Raw genomic sequence first — 12,778 nt, 5'->3', positions numbered from 1 at the left:
TGTGCATAGATTAGTGGTACAACCTTAATGAGAATTACACTGCTTAATTCCTTGGATATTATGCTGGTGTTGTGTCCTTTATCTATTTTGAGAGGTCATATTGTACTGAAAATCTGCAGCAGTACATGAACAGCAAAGAATACTTGTGGCTTTGCGTGAGAGCTGTCCATCAGTTTATAAAAATATGGTACCCCATTTGCTTAGCCACTGGCACATGGTGAAGGGAAATAATGAATGCTTAACTCAAGTTAAAACAATTTAAAAACCAGTAGATCAGCTAAATGCTGAAATCTTTTTCATCTAATTCCTTTGGATATTTTGTTACAGTCACAAATGACAGCTGCTTGCCAGATTAAGAAAAACAAATACTTGGAGTTGACACAGCTTTTTAAATCTAATTATTTTATGCATGTTTTATTTCAAAGACAAGGTTACTCTTTTTGCATGTATCATATTTGTGCAAATCTCAGGAGTTTTCAAAACAATAATGAAAAGCATTTTAGTGTCTTTTTTAGTTTATTGGTTTTTTTTGGGTTTTTTTTCCTCCTTGGTTACTGTTTGAGAGCACTGGTGAATATTTGAGCAGTTTAGAAAGCAAAGATAAAAATGAAAGATTTTTTTATCAGCCTTTTATTCTGGTGTTTACCATTGCGTGTACTATGAGCTTTCATTGTGCAAATATTTAGCCATTTAAGCAGGTCTAGATATTTGTGTCCAGCATTAATAAGTTATGTTATCCAGTTCAGGATCAGAACCCTAAAAAATTAGGTGGTGTGCATATATCGGGCCCTATTTTCAGTCTGATTCAAATGCAGTGAAAATGATGTTCCAGAGACTGAGATGTCTTGCCTGGGGGACTGACTTTGCTCTCAAACAGTACCACACAGGCTATTTATGTGACAGTGTTTTAAAGCCCAGAACAATAATTTGGAAAAGGTAGTTGCAGTTAGAAATATGAATTAGTTGGGTCATGATCATTAGCTCTTAATTTTTCAGAAATTTGATAACTGTGTCAACTCTAAGCTGCATACTGCAGAGGAGATTTTCAGCTGGAAATCCAAAGCTTTTTGGGGACACAGATTCCACGTTCTCTGATGCTGTGAGTCTGTGTGCTATCTTGACTCCTCTGCCACAGCCTTTCTCATAATTCTCATTTCTTGCTGGCAGCACACTTTTTGGCATGTTGTATACATCTCATAGAGCAAAATTGTGTGTCCTGAAAGGAATTGCTATATCAATTAACTGCCCAGCACTGAAAGAATCCAGCATTTGAGTCATACCAGTTAATGATGATATTTTTCCAGCCTGTATTTAAAAAAAAGTAGTAGTTTTTTAGTTTATCTCTCCCAGTTTTTTAAATACACACACACACACACACATATATACACACACACACATATATCTATTCATATATATTTAAATATGAAGAAATAATATCTCATCTGGTTTCTGTTGAGACATCAAGCTGGATAGAGCAGATAATGTATCACTTTTCTCAAGATATCACACTTCTTAATAATTAAATGCTCTTAAAATATTTTTCCATTTATACATCACTGGAGCAAGGCATTTCATGTAGCTTTTTGTAGCACCACACAATGTACTATGAAGTGTTGAGAGAATAATCCAGAGTAATTATTAGACTAAGTGATAATTTCATTGAAGGCAGTTAAGAAGAACCAGACGAAGGTGATTGTCAGATGTAACAAAAATGGTCACACAGTAGTCAAGAGCTATAGTTGGGATTCTGATGATTCATAATGAAAATGGAACTAAAAATACTGCACTAACATATACCTGACCTATTTTAAATTTGACTAATTTATTTGAAATACTTAAAGCTAATACTTAAAGCTAATATGCTAAACTAGGTGTATAAATTGAAATTGGTTAATGTTTATGAAAAACAAAGATGATGGAATTTTATGCAATGTACATATCTTAGCATGCTACAAAAAGTGGTGTGCTGCATAAGAATACTGAGACTGTTACTTGATGTGACACTTCCAAGTACTTGTAAATGTAGTGAGTGCATTTTGCTATTAAAAGGGCTTTATTTTCTTCAGTTTGAAACAGGCCAGCATATTTGGCGTTAAATAAAGTATAACCAGAATATATAAATATGGGTTGAACAGGAGAAGATAGGTTTTTTCCCCAAATGTGTCAAGAAGTACTATTTGTTCCTTTTCCTATAGCAACCTATGACATGTGATTCTGTGTAATATTATCCCATGTTACATTTTTGCCCTCCTGTTTATTTTCTCTCTACAGTTCTTTTTACTAGAGAAAGTAAACTCCCTTGGCTGGGAGTTATGCACAGATGTAGAGAAAAACATTTAACAAAAGGAAAGAAAATCTGAAATGTGTTCCAATAATGTTGGAAGGGGCCTTTAAAGGACACATTAGAAAACAGAGCTAGAAAATTTGCTTTCACTGTACACAAACAAGGTGGGTTCACAGCTGCAGCAAATTCTGACTGTGTTGTAAAGTTTTTCTGCTGCTTCTTAGGTCTTGAGAGTAGATTCCATTTACCACACTTGGTTGCACACAGAAGCAAAGGAAAGGGATTAGCTTGGTTTTGAAATGGAGAACAATGCTCTTCAGGTTGTTTACTCACAGGATCATCTTCACACAGGGAACTGATAAATTGGAAGATTAAATATGTAACTTGTTTTGAAATTATCTTTGAATGCTGTAGACATTACCAGGATTGAATACCTATGTCTCACAAAAAAATGAAAAGGGGTGGGGGCCGGAGGGGGGAGGAAAATCAGCATCCCAGCCTTATTATTACTATGGTTTTCTAAGATTTATCAAAATCTGAGAGTCTCTTTCTGAGCAGGCACTGTGAATGCACACTGTGAAAGCAATCCTCTGTCTTCAGGAGGTTATAATTAAAAGCGCCAGCCTGGAGGGATCTATACATATGCATCTTTTTGTGCAATGTGAAGTTAGTGGCAACATTCTCATGAGATTGAATTCATGATTTTAGGGATTCAGGGCCCAGGTATGAAGATCAGGCTGAATGGAATACCTCATCTAGATAGAGTGCTGTTAGAAATAATGACTTTGTTTTCATTGTAGGGAGCAAAATAGAGGCCAAATGGTGTTTGCTGCATTTGGCAGCCATCAACATCTTGCCAGTCTCGAAATCCATATCATGTACTTAGGCACCAGGATCTGACAAACTCATTTTCCTCTGAAAATACTGTCCAGGATTGTCAGTATTTGCTGCTTGTATAGAAGGTAGTACAGAGAAAGAACTGAAACCAAAATGAAAAACCTGCCTTCCTCAGTTCCAGCAAAAGAGTACTAGGTTGGATTATAAAGATAGTATGTGGGGGGGGTGGAAAGTGACAAAATATTTTGTTTCACGGTTAGTATTTATCATGAAATGACATGTCTTCCCTTAGAAACTGTACTCCATAGAAACTGTAAAACCACCTGTAAAAAGGAAAAGGGAGTTTGCCTGTTTCAATTCACTAGCATCTGTCAGAGTTACAATTATTATTGTATTTTTGTTCAGTTTTGATTGTTAGAGCAGCAAAGGTACACTAGGTAGTCTCTTTCAGCTTTACATTTTCAATAAATTGATAGCTTAATTTTACTATTTTTCCTATTTTTACTCCTTTTATTCCTTAATTTTACTAGTTAAAATTCCAGTAAACACAACTCCAACTTTTCCCACCCCTGTCCTAAACACATACACAGGCATTGGGATCTGTTAATACTTTGCTGCATTAGTGAATTAGCTCAAATAGAATCCATTTCATCAGCAGCATGTTTGATCTACGTATTCATGCCTGTGTTTGCACACCCACTGCAGGGAGAAACCTCACTGAACACCTGCAGCAGTGACCCTATCCTTGGCATCAGTATTTTGTTTGTTAAACACTTCACAATTATGCCATTATTTTAAAGGCCAGCATTGTTTCTAGGTTAATTACTGTACCTGTGAGGCTTCATTCTTGCTTCACAAAGGTGTTTCCAGGAGGAGTTAAGACTTGTTTGTTACTCTTATTTTACAGGTGTCTTGGAAGGTTGTACTGTTTGATGTACAATAGGCCCAGTAGCTGCCAACTGGACAAACCCACGTTTCATAGAACAGGTATAGGACAGGGAGGGAAAGGAGCCCGCAGTCATCCTGTGCAGGTTTTCTCTTCATCACAGTGGCTCACAGTGTTTTACACATCAAAAAAGCAGAGGTCTGTTCCAGAACCTTTTCACCTGGCCAGCAGTAATGGAATGGGAGAATCATTGTGGACCAGGCAGAGAGCTCTCGTTCTGCAGTGTATGTATGTGTAAATGCAGTCTCCTTATCCAAACAATACTTTTCCCTAGTTTCTGCTTGTTTAATTTACTGTTTGTTGTGGTTGGATGCTTTGTACATTAAGGGGTTTTGTTTATTTGTGCATATATTTTACTGTTTTAACAACTGAGATTAGCTGGGTGTTGGTACTGAGAGAGAAACCTGGCTGCAAGGGCAGGATCTTTCCAGTGGCTGGCAGCGATGTGTTTTCAATAAAGGCACTTCCTGAAAGTCATGCCATTTGTCATCTGGATCCATCTGCATTGCAGGTAGTGTGTCTCCAGGTCACAGCAGGGTTTTTTTTTCCTTCCAAATTTGCTACTATTCAGGTACTTCACGTCAAACTACTTTAAATACAATTTAAGCATAGATCACCCAAAGGCTATTGTGTTTTACTGCTCCATCATTCATGTTTATTAAATTCACCTCTCTCTTTTGGGACTTAGATTCCTTCTCTGACATTGTGTTCAGAGTTTGTGTGCATTGAGGGAGGGTTGAGAAATAACCCAGCTCTTCCAGTAGGTGATATTTTCATTACCTGCATTTTACTGCCATATGCTATCTTGTTCAGTTCTGTGTAATTGCAGAGAATGAATCTGTACAAATATTAGTTCAACTGATCTTTCCAGGGCAGTAGTGGCAGCCCTGTAGTTCAGTTATTTAAAACATGCAATGTGCTGTAGGGAATAGTTTTGGTTTTCATCTCACTAGATCTTTTCCTGGCTTCTTATCATCCTCACTGAAAGCTGTCAGCCTAGGCATTTTAGATCTTAAACTGTAGTTTCTTTTTCTCTATGACTACAGTTTTGTTCTGATTTAACTCAAAGCTGGATCTCGTTACTTCAAAGCATATCTGAAGTATCTGCAGAGCTCCTGTTGTTCCCTTCAGCACTGAGAGTCTCTTGGGTTATTTGTTCAAGAATGGTCAGTGTTTGTTTCTATATATCCTGTAATACACCCATCCAACAATATATTTTATCTGACTCTTATGGGCTTTTCAAAATCTTAGTCTAAGTGGAACATTTAGAAGATTTGATTTCTACAATTGCTGTTGATTTCATATACCCCTAAAGTTGTAACAATTGGAAATCTATTTTGATGAACTGTTACAATTAAAACAGACCAAAATGCTGTTATGGAATCATAAAATGGTTTGGGTCAGAAGGGAGCTTAGAGATCATCTCATTCCAACTCCCTTGCCATGGGTAGGGACATTTTCCACTAGACCAGGTTGTTCAGCCTGGCCTTGAACACTGCCAGGGATGGGGCATCCACAGCTTCTCTTGGCAACCAAGAGTGTGTCAGCACCCAAACAATAAAAATGTTTTTCCCAATATCCAATCTAATCTGACTCTTGGTTTGTAGCCATTCCCCCTTGTCCTGTTACTACATGCCCTCATAAAACATCCCTCTCCATTTTTCTTGTAGGCTCCCTTCAGGCACTGGAATGCCACAACAATGCCTCCCCTGAACCCTCTCCAGGCTGAGCAGCTCCAACTCTCTCAGCCTTTCCTTATAGGAGGGTGCTTCATTTCTCTCATCCTCTTTTTGGCCTTCATCTGGACTTGCTCCAACAGGTCCACATGCTTCTTATGTTGTGGGCCCCAGACCTGGACACAGGTGAGGTCTCAGGAGTGCTGAATAGTGGGGGAATCCCTTCCCTCACCCTGCTGTCCTCGCTGCTTTTGATGCTGCCCAGGACACATTTGGCTTTCTGGGGTGACAGCTCATATTGCTGGGCCCTGTTGAGCTTCCCATCAACTGTCAGCCCCCAAATGCTTCTCCCCAGGGCTGCCCAATCCTTTTTCCTCCCAGCCTGTGTGTGTGCCCCAACCCAGCTGCAGGACCTTGCCCTTGGCCTTTTTTTAACCTCATGAGGTTGACACAGCCCCACCTCTCCAGGCTGTCAGGGTCCCTTGGGATGGCATCCCTTCCCTCCAGTGTGTCACCACACCACACAGCTTGGTGTTGTTGGCAAATTTATTAAGGGTGTCCTTGATCCCACTGTCCATGTCAGCAACAGCAGCACTAGTCCCAGTACTGACCCCTGGGAGTGCCACTCCTGACTGGTCTCCACTGGGATACCAAACCCTTGGCCATGACTCTGTGAGTGTGACCATCAAGCCAGTTCCTTATTCATGAGGACTCCATCTGTTAAATCCATGCCACTGCAGTTTAGAGACAAGGATGTTGTGCAAGGATGTGTGAAATGCTTGGCAAAAGTTCAGGTAGATGACATCTGTGTCACTTCCCTCATCCACCAGTGCTGTAGCCCTGTCATAGCAGGCCACCAGATATTTCATGTGGGCATGATCTGCCCTTAGTGTAGCTATTTTTGCTGTCACTAATCATGTCCTCATTTTCCATGTGCCTGAGTTCAATATGAAGTTGAATATTGAATATGAGTTCAATATTCTTTCAGTAGATGTGGCCTGGACTGCCACATCTTCTCAAGTATGATGGGTAGTGGCTCAGCTACTCCTTCTTCTTGGGACATCCCACAGATGCATCTCTCCAGGTGCCGTGGACTCCCTACACCTCCAGGTGCTTTAGGTGGTCTTAAACCTGGCCTTCTCCTATGGAGAGCAGTGCTCCATTCTCCTAGTCCCTGCCTTTTCCTTCTGCACTCAGGCTGTGTGGCTGGAGCCACTTCCTAGTGAAGTCTGAGTCAAAAAAGTCATTGAGTACCTCAGCTCTCTCCACGTCCCAGGTAAGCAGGTCTTCTGTTTCCTTCTGGAGAGGGCACATATATTCCCCAGCCTTCCTTTACTGAGCAATGCACTTACAGAAGCTTGTGTTGTTGTCCTTCACATTTCTGGGCAGATTTAATTCTGTCAGGGCTTTAGCTTTCCCAACCTGATCTCTGGCAATTGTGTGGCCATGCTGAGGATTTGGCTGGAGTTAATCTTAACAATTATCTTCATGGAATTAAGAAAAAAAATTATGAACGCGTTCCTGTTGTTGCATTTGCTCTCAGTTAATCTGTGGAACTGTTGCCAGACATAATGAGCGTCATAGATCTCAGTGTACAAAGGACATTTAGATAAACCTTATTGGAGCAAATAGTACCAACAACCTTTCAAGAAGGTCTCATTAATTTGCTGATTTTTAAACTAGTCTGCCATCCAGGATTTGAGAAGAAAATAAAGCTTTTGGTTCTGTAATTATTTGTGCAACTACAAATGCAGTCTGCTATCAACCATCTGCCCTGCAGGCGTTGCTTTTAGTGCCATTTGGATCCTCAGCACAGTGTATGATCCTCTGCATCTTCTGTTTTGTGGCTGGCTTGGTGCTGATACTTCTCATACAAATATCTGTTTCATGTTTCTGCCTTTTTTTCCTGTCCTTTTCCTGTATTATTTTCAGTCTTTTTAAGGGTCTTCTGCACGGGCAGAAGAGGTGATGCTGTACTCCTGGACTGGCATGCTTTTTTTTTTTAATTATGTGAGATTCACAGTGAAATACTTTATTCCTCTGAAGATTTGCCTAAAGAAATGCATTTTCCATTTCTGCAGGAGCTTCTGGTGTCTGTACTTTCCTGGTCAGTTCAGTGGCAACTGAGAGGTGACCTGTAAGGGTAGGTTGTTGCCTTCTCTGTCCCCTGAACATGGAGTGGGAGAAATCCAAGAGCTGCTGTTGCAGTAGAAGGGCAAAATAATATTCAATGTCCTTGGGCTGCTCCTCAATATCCAGACTTCTGCTCGCTTAGGAGGCCCAGGAAAGCAGTCACTCATTTTACTGTAAAGACAGTAGCTGCAGGTTTTACTCTAAATCAGGCGACTGAGCAGCTGCTTTAGGGTCAGAAAGCCTTGATGATTCCTAGCATGAGGAGAGCCCTTGCAGTCTTTCACAGTGCTTTGTCTCATTTATAAGTCTTTGATTAGCCTATGTGCCTGATACAATAATGTTCTCCCAGTGGCTTCTGGCGTGCTCAGCATATGGCGTTTGTGGGGCAGCAGACCTTGTTTTATGTGGGGGCTTGCAGGTGTTGACATTTTTGCCGACTTCACTGCTTAGGAATTGGTTGAATTTCACTCGTTTGAGGAACCTAAAAGTGTGCCATTCCCCCCAGGAGCATGACTTCAGCTTGCAGGTCCCTGACCCTGTTAATGGGCTTTTAGAGTAGTATTTCATCAGTGCTGCGGGAAAGCTCGTTCTTAAGGACTTAACAGTACCATTATCCAGAGCAGTTGGGCTTTATGGGAACTACAGAGACTTTAGAGAGATTACAGAGAAGTGTAATTGGGTGAATATGACAGATGGTATCCAGTCAGCCAAGTGCTATCTCTTTACAGGAATTTTATTTCCTGTGTTTTTGGAGACTGATGTTCAAATGACACATTACACCCATTCTTGGTCTTTTGAGTCTCTTATGCTCTTAAGGATCCTATAACCTGTTTGTCTTGACACAGCAACATAGCAGCTTTCTTCACAGGATTGCATAAAAAAGATCTGAGTTATCTTGGAGATTAGTTTGGTATGGTGTGGTTTTTTTCTTTCTATCTGGTTTGATCATCCATTGTTTTTGAATTGCAGCTCACAATATGGCAGAAGAAACTCAAGATTAAAATACCACCTCTAATTTTCCATTTGCTTCTGATTCAGTGTTCTAAGTGGGAGGAACATTTTCTTATCCAATTCTTCATCTTTTTATAATGTGAACTGTTTGTTTCAGGAATTTTCTCTGCCTATGTATATTCATTTTGCTTGTGCAAAGGTCCCTGATTTCACACAGAGCTTTTGAATGCTGCTGTTAGTAATATAAAGCAACAGAAAGAGAAAATGCAAGGGTGACACTTCTTAAACAGTGTGTTGAAGTTTAGTGGTAGTATGAGTCTGCTTGTTTGACCAGCTCAACTTTTTGGTGCATTTAGTGCTGGGCTGCAGAGATGTGCTAGGTGAAATTTTAGACCTTTGTCCTGGTAAAAAAATTATTAAACATGGAAAATGTTCCTTTATGAAGCCATGTCAGGAAGGAACAAAAGCATTGCTTTGTTCGTCAGGCAGAAACAATAGAGCTGCTTTACTGTGGCAGATTTTGTAATTTAAAAAAACCCTTAAATAAAATCAGTGACTTCATGCATCTTGGACATTCTAATTAGAAACATTTCTTCTTAATTGTTTTTTCTTGCAATGACTTCTTGAAATACAAGCAGTTTGCATTTTCAAAGAGCAAAGGCGAAGTACTTGCTGTGAAAAGTGTTATTTGAATTCTTTTCTGATTTTACTGTAACTGAAATCACCCCATTTGGAATTACAGTAAAATGTAGCAAGATACTGACTTACAGAATCTTCTGCCTTCATCTCAGCAGTGAAGTGTGGAGCTTCCTGTGATCATGAAGTTTCATCCTTAAAACCTGATTGGCCTTGGGTTTCTTTCTAAATGTTTTTTAAGGAATAGAGATTATAAAAAGCTTAGAATACTAAAATTCTTTCATATGTTTTCATCTTTGTTATGACATGCAGCACTTTGGTAAGCCTGGCTTACTATAAATTGAATTTATGTTGAAACTGTTTCTGTAAAATAGATTTTGTGTCTTAAAAGGGTGATATGAAAAGTAATACTTTGACTAAAATGTGATTTCACTTTTAATGTTTTTTCCTTTAAAGAACAGGAATTGAGATGTTTGAATCAAATGCTGTAATTGAATTTGAAAATAATGCTACCTAAAGATAACTTAAGTCTCTGTGGGCCTTGGTCCAAGCAACTAGTATGGATCTTTACAGCAGGTAGCTATAGGCTTGACTTCTTAAACCCTGCACTAGTAAATTCTAATGGGTGGGTTGTTGAAGTTGGGTGTAGAAGGATTGTTTTTCACTGAATCCGCAAGGAAATCTGTACAAGCTCTGTTTTGTCAGCTGGATTTGGACTATTTAGACTATTACTGCAGAGCTGAAGGGCTGTTTACAATATTATGTATAGTGTAAAATTGCTTTTTGTTTTAAGTGGGTCAGAGCCATAGCCAAGATGCCAGGCAGATGCATGATCCTTGATCAAATAGGAGTAAAAATGAATCTTACTGGATTTTCAGGATACTTCAGCATGCTGAGCAGATTGCTAATATGTATGCATGCTCTTCAATAATTCAATTTTCATGAATTATAAAGTTATATTTCTCTATTAAATCTGACAGAGTTTCATGCTGCTCCTGGGATTTTCTAGCATCACATCAAACATGTAGGCAGAATTCTAACAGCCTCTCTCTCTCTGAGATTATTTCCTGCCATCTTTCAGTCACAGTTTTTCTGCTGTACTGGGCCTTTGGTTTCTGACCATCCCCAGTTATTTGGACCAGAGTGCAACAAAAAACTGGGCAGGACAGGCTGGGTTCTCACCACGTGCACAACCCTTGCAGAGAGATGAGCAATTGATTCCTGCTCTTCTGAAAGACCAGGAAGGGCAAAGGCTGTGCTTCTGCTCGCACACTTTTGTGTTTTCCAAAGAAATAAAAGGCAGAAATCCAGAGCTGGATTTCAGCTCTCGGACCCTGGAGCATCCGACAGAATGTACTGACTGCCAGATGCTGTGGTGAGATGATCTGCTAAATCTCTGCAAGGACTCACTGAAGTGTGAGGAAAAGGGTCAGTGGCACTCACACACCTCATCTCAGAGTCTGCTGCGGATGTTTTTCAACGGAGCAAGAGCGAGGGCCTGATGGAATTGCTATGGAAACAGAGCTGATATTATTTATGTATTTACTTATTTATGCATGCATGTGTTTAAACCCTGATTTCCCTTAATGGCATATCTTGGAAGTCACCCAGTTTCAGTGGACTTTGTCCATTGGAAATTGGGGAATGTGAAATGTTGGCTGCTGGTCAGCAGCTCCAAGGTCCAGTAGTTCTGCAGAAAACACTGACAAAGTGCAGTCTGAAACTGGAGTGCTCTGTTGTTGTAGCAGAAGAATATATAGGCTAAACTGAACCCTTTTTGTATTTGGAGTTGCATAAGTGTTATTAGACATCAAGAAAGGACAGAACTGCAGCTTTCCAGTGATAGTGGAACTGAGTAACTGTTAAAATAGATAGACTTGGTGGAAATAAGGCCTTTTTAAAGATTATCCTGTGAAGGATTCAGAAGAGTGGTGTGGCTACCTGGTGGGTGCAAGGCATTCTCATACCAGTCCAGCATCCTGGAGGGAGAGAGGATTGTTGAAGCAACCAAATCCTACTGAATCTTAGTGTCAGTGAAGGAAGCTGGAATTCAGTTTTATTTGTTGAATGTTAAATGCAAGGCTTGTCATTAATGCATGCCTGAAAACCGTTTGTGGAAAACTACTCAGAACTTTATAAAACATTCATGTTTTATAACAATGAAGTTGTCAGCTGGTTTTCAAGGCATGCTGCTCTCGGTCTCAGCTTTGGTTGTATATATTCAGAAGGTTTAAAAGAAAAAGTCTTGCAGTAAGAATGGCAATGTGGAGAGGTGTTTTAACATTGCAACATCCATAATTTTTGGATGGAGTTTTATATTTTTTTTTGGCAGTCCTCTGGTGTATCTGATAGTTGCTTTGCATTCCTGGAATGCAGAATGCAAATCACACCATTCTCTGACTGGGGTTTGCTGGTTGGTATTATTTAAACTGCCGTGTTTACTGTGCTGTAATGGGCATTAAGAGACATAAAGGAGCTGTGCCTGAACCTGAATTTGCTTTGTTGTGGCTTCCCACGCAGGCACAGGACATTTTCCTGCCCCCTTGTTCCGTGCAGTGTGTCGTGCCAGGACATGGATGCATTGCTGCCTCTGCAGTTCTTGGGGGCTCTATTAGCATCATTACATGGTTTTGGCTTTTTTTCAAGCATTGTCTGAAATGAGTAGGATTTCTTCAGGCCATTGAGCCTGAAACTTTACACTCAGGCATCTTTTATTCAATTGTTTGGCCATTGAAAAATCTCCATTAAGGTAGTTGTACTTTCTGGCAGTGCAGCTAATACTGCTGCAGTTGTAGTGAAACACTCTTCTGCAAACCTGGTATTGTATACCATGGAGGAATGTGTGTCTTCCTTTTATAACTTCTCTAATTTATAAAATAAAGAATGGTTGGTGTAAAGCAGAACATTTTTATGAGCGTGAGGGTTTTTTTTCTTTAACCTTTTTTGTGGACTATGGGTAACGCATTACTTCTACAAGAGATGATGATTTCATACCTGAGGTACTTGGACAGCACAGTTGCAATCTGTGGAACATCAGCCTTTTGTAGCATATAACCTAAGAAAAATTGTAAAAGGCTGATGCTACCAGAAACGCTTAATTACAGGTCTTTGAAAATGTTGGCATTGGAAAGGTGGCATTGTGCATGCCTTTATTGGCTGTTCTAACTCTACTGCAATGTTACTGTCTCCTAAAGATTGTGAATTAGTACATAAGATTCACATTTTTTATGCAGTTTCTGTTGCAATGTTGTTGGTTTGTATGTAGGTCAGAATCCAGGTTTGTTTGTCCTGGATCTTCTTTTTGCTCTTTTTTAA

General features: G+C 39.8%; 1 protein-coding gene across 4 annotated transcripts in view; it reads left to right on the top strand.

Moving 5' to 3' along the window:
* The window catches only part of TUB (TUB bipartite transcription factor), a 145,687-nt gene that overhangs the window by 84,245 nt on the left and 48,664 nt on the right, over positions 1–12,778 (top strand). The gene's annotated exons all lie outside the window — the stretch shown is intronic.

This window comes from Pseudopodoces humilis, chromosome 7 (assembly GCF_049639895.1).
Source record: "Pseudopodoces humilis isolate 2021_Gansu_Grassland_sample_001 chromosome 7, ASM4963989v1, whole genome shotgun sequence".
NCBI lineage: Eukaryota > Metazoa > Chordata > Aves > Passeriformes > Paridae > Pseudopodoces > Pseudopodoces humilis.
The sequence above is the reverse complement of the archived record's forward strand: the minus strand, read 5'-3'. Positions and strand labels throughout refer to the sequence as shown.